Genomic DNA, 4605 nt, shown 5'->3' on the forward strand with positions numbered 1-4605 from the left:
CTAACGTCATCGGGGGAAACTCGACCTGTAATCGGCGTGTGATCAGCCAGAACCGCAGGGCTAGCTAGCTCCCTGTTAAGTGAATTATGCCTATATCAACTCGAAATTAACTCGTTCATCGTGAACTCTCTCGATAAGACAAAGAAGTTCTAGACTAGAAAGAAGACTTTTTATTACTTGTGAATTTGTAAAACTTGTGTATAAAATCATTGTTTGTAATAACTATTTGTAATAACCATTATTATAAATTGTATTATTGTTTGTGTATCAAAATATATAACTGTACTAAAAAATAGAAAACTATATCACTATTTTTTAGTAAATTTCATAAATTGGAAATACATCTCCATATACTTAACTACTAAATTTAAATTATCCTTTAGCTTGGTTTCAAACCATTCGAAATTGTAATACGTAACACTCAGTCTAACCTGTTCACGTTTTTCAATCGAGAAATGCATGAAATATGTACATCTTACTGCTTGATTTTTGCCTTAACACACTTAAGTTGGAAAACTTTCTACTCAGTTTCTCAGAAACTAAAGTTAGACATGAAACTATATACAAATGGACATCAGGGTATTTCACAATATTCCTAAATAAATTAGTACAACTAAGCATTTAAGTATATTTTACTTAATAAATCGGTGGTTTTCTATTACCTGTTTATTATCCTTATCAACAAACATGAATAATTTTACGTCATATTCAAAGTTAGAGGACTATAATTATTACAAGTAAAGAAAAAATTTCAAAAAGGAAGTAAATGTAGGGATGGCTAATATCAGTCCTTCAAAAACAATGCAAACAAGATAGTAGGGGTAGCATTTCCATCATCCCTATATAATAGCACAGGCACAGTGTAGTAGAATGTTAACAGACAAAAATAGGATAAGTTAAACTCAACTTTGAGGTTCCAACTGCAATATTTATTGTTTGTCTACTATTGGCTGGAAATTCCCGTTTCACCATATTCTTAAGCTTTTCAAAGGAACACCACATTTTTGTGAAAAAGCTAACTTCAAGGGGTAATGTTAATTTAGATTACTACTAGTTGTTAATAATGATTTTAAACGCAGCTACTCTGTTTGAAACTGTCACATCAGTGAAATTGGTTGACACCATTGTTTTGGTTTTTTAGTTATGTACAAAAAAAAGCAGAAAGAAGAACAAAAAATTCAAACTTTTTGCTATGATATTTACAGACATTTCCAGAACTTGTGACTCAGTCATTACATAGATATTGTTCTACAATGAAACACTGTATATAGTATTGTAATGTTCTGATGGCCTATTGGAGATATATTTAAGATATCATTTTGATGAACAATCCCAGCCACCCTACATAGGCAGTGCTACTGCCTGTCTGATGTTAGATTTCCTCCTGTATTTAAAGTTTATTATTCTGACAAACAATGTAGTTAAACTAAACATTCATACATATAAGAAAACGTATACATATAAAAAGTATACTAGAATTTAGGTAAAAAGTTAACAATAAAAGCACTGGAAAAGAGGAAATGTCTTAAAAGTTTGCTCCTACGATAAAAGGAAAAACAGCAACATCTCGAAAAGGGAAAATGAAATTCAAAAATAATCATCACTTAATTCTTCAAATATCCATTGATGTTATGACCAAACTAAGTTCATCTTTCATGATATCCAATAAGCAGTTGTATACATCTGTAAGCTTCTATCTTTAGACAGAAAAATTAATATCCAGAAGAAAATACAAACTTGTAGGAAGTAAGTATCACAGTTGGACAACTACTTCCCTAAGATTTTTCTTTTTTTTTCACAAAAGGGGAAATTAACATATATAATCTTTAAACACTTGGTCCGCTGCAAAATATCGAATAATGAATTATTATTCACATATCTAAATTATTTTAGGTTACTATATGGTGAATAACAAAGTGCTCAGAACCCCATAGATATTATATGTACTCACCATTATAAGAGGCCTAATTGTATTTCTCTGGTTTGCTGCTGAGCCTTGAATAGGCGAAACTAGAGTTCACAGCAGAGGGTACGGCCAAAGAAAGCATTAGGCCTCTACGTCACAGATTCTTTATTCAATTTTACCTTTAGTGAAAAAGAAAAACCTTTACCATTATTGATATATAAGATACTAATTTGACAGCATATGTTTTGTGGGTCTCTGGTAGTCTCTTATGTATGCACAGATTGCGACGCGTAGGAAGAACAAAGGTTTTCAGAACACGCTTAAGAGAACTTACAATAATGCATTCCTACGGATATCTCGAAAGCTACAGAATAACTGTCAAACAATAGCATCAACAATATTAATTACCTAATATAAGAGTACATGCAGCCATTGTTATCTGTATATTCACAACCACGTATTTATATGTGCGTCTATAGAATACGAGTTTTATAGAACAAATACAGTGAAAAACAGACAAAACAAACTAACGTCCGTTTTACTTCACATAAAAGTATCGCTTAACTTGCAGAGCTAAATATAATGATCATTTCAACAGTTGTAACTCCTGCACGTTTGTTCTGTGCAACGCGATGATAACATTTCGTAGAAAGTAAATAATGAATAGAGACCAGATTTTAATAACAAGAGGAAGTGGTTATTGACAAGCAAGCCTACGCTTTATAGTCATGCTGTTTCTTCTTGCTATCCATTTCGGGGTCTGAGTAGAGTACTGTTTTATTCTACAACTGTTTGTTAGGCAATGAAATGAATAACTTAACTTGAATAATCCGGTAAGCCGATATATTAGAGACAGTATGACTAGCAGTGATATTTCCATCGGAAATTACAATTGTTAAGTACAGTAAAATGACGCGACAACTACGGCAAGAAATTCTCACAATGTGTTTATTAAATAATGAACCCAAAGTTCTCAAACGAGAAACAAATAAGAGAATTTAACAGTCTCCGTTATAAAATATCCACGGCCCCCAGGTTATAGAGCACGATTTTCGGGCAACAGGGCGCTTAGACTCATCACCAACAAAGGAGCATAATCTTAAACCCCTTACAGAATGGACATTGGTAAAAGTACAGTTTTGTAGTCCTTACAGTAACTCGAGCCCTCTTCAGTTCTTTTCAATGACTCCCGCGAGTAGTTACATATTGAAAATGGGGTTAACAGTGTTTAGTTATAAAGATAACATTAATTGCATACGTGACATGTCTACTATTACGAAATCCCAAGTTTTACTTGCAAACTTAGATCAGTGTCGTAGCCAGGACGCACACATTGAGGGCGCAATGACAAACTCAAAGGGCGCGAGTACATTGTAATTATTTTCAGTTTTCGTTATACAATTTTATTATCATTTATTAATGTTCCTTATTAATTCATAAGCGAATTCACTCATGAAAAAAATTTGATATCCGACAACAATTCAATTATTATTCCTATTTTATTAATAAACGAACGATTAACGTTGCATCGATCAATAACAATTTATTTGAAATCTGACGAATCTGAATAATTCACGTCAGCGGTATGCAGCCGTCAATGCGATAAAAAAAACAAAAGCCGAAAGCATAAGTACAAATATATTTTATTTTATTAATATTGATTTACAGCAACTATTACTTCGGTTATCTAATATTTTTTATACATGAATACATTGGAATTATTCAAGTTCAAAAAGTAAAAAGAGGCATTATTTTGTTTTTTTAAGGCAGATTTTTAGAGGGCGCATTTTTATTATGAAAGGGCGTATTGCGCCCTTTCGCGCCCCCGTGGCTACGACACGGACTTAGATTTATTATATCTGAAAAAAATGTTAATTTCTATGAAGTGTATAGGCAATTCTCATATTTCAATATCACTAAAAAATAAGCAGATAGTTATTATTATTGTCATGAATTGCGTGTTTCTCCAAAAAGTTTGACGTCTGTTATATAATATATTAGTTCTCTAGTTCAATAAACATCCAAAATCTTGAGAGAAGGCAAAAACTGATAATGTTTGAAGAAATACTGATGTACTGGAAAATCCTACATCATTCAAAATGTTAGCCGCTTCATAGAGATCTTTCACATGAGAAAGCATAGACTTCCTCTTATCATTACCTCGTCCCCAGGCGGTTAATGATACTCTTTCACGGCTGTTGTGTTTCCTAAAACCTCTACTAACCTTTTTATCCTGCACATAAAGCATTAAGAAGTTTTACTTAAGAACGTGCACAACTTATTTCTCATTTATTAAAATTATTTGATCCCAACAATGACGCAATAAAGATACTCTTATTAGCGTAGCATCGTGGAATAAAAAAGTCGCGAGTTGGCATCGTGGAATCAAAAATACCGTACAGAGCTACAAAAAAGATAAATATCTGTCCCTGGTTCTAAACTGATAAACTAGAATGAAGACAGTTAGTGGACTACTATAATCAAATAATGGGATTTGTCAGTCCTAAGTATCCACGGTCCCTACGAAGTATGATTTTGCGAAAATAGGATCCGGAAATTCATATTCCGGCACTAACTACTCGGCCACGCCCGGCTCTACGAGCTCTTCAGCAGTATAGTGTTACGACAGCGGAAGTCACGCGACGTTGGGAGCATGCCCGCTTGAGTTTCTAGAAGGATCGTAACTTAGCGGGCAACCT

The 4605-nt window shown here is 33.3% G+C and overlaps 1 protein-coding gene across 1 annotated transcript in view; it reads right to left on the reverse strand.

The window, feature by feature from the left end:
- Nucleotides 1-4605, reverse strand: part of LOC106478640 (protein kinase C-binding protein NELL2-like) — a 72646-nt gene that overhangs the window by 39843 nt on the left and 28198 nt on the right. The window lies entirely within an intron of this gene.

The sequence above is a fragment of the Limulus polyphemus genome, unplaced genomic scaffold (assembly GCF_000517525.1).
Source record: "Limulus polyphemus unplaced genomic scaffold, Limulus_polyphemus-2.1.2 Scaffold237, whole genome shotgun sequence".
Taxonomy (NCBI): domain Eukaryota; kingdom Metazoa; phylum Arthropoda; class Merostomata; order Xiphosura; family Limulidae; genus Limulus; species Limulus polyphemus.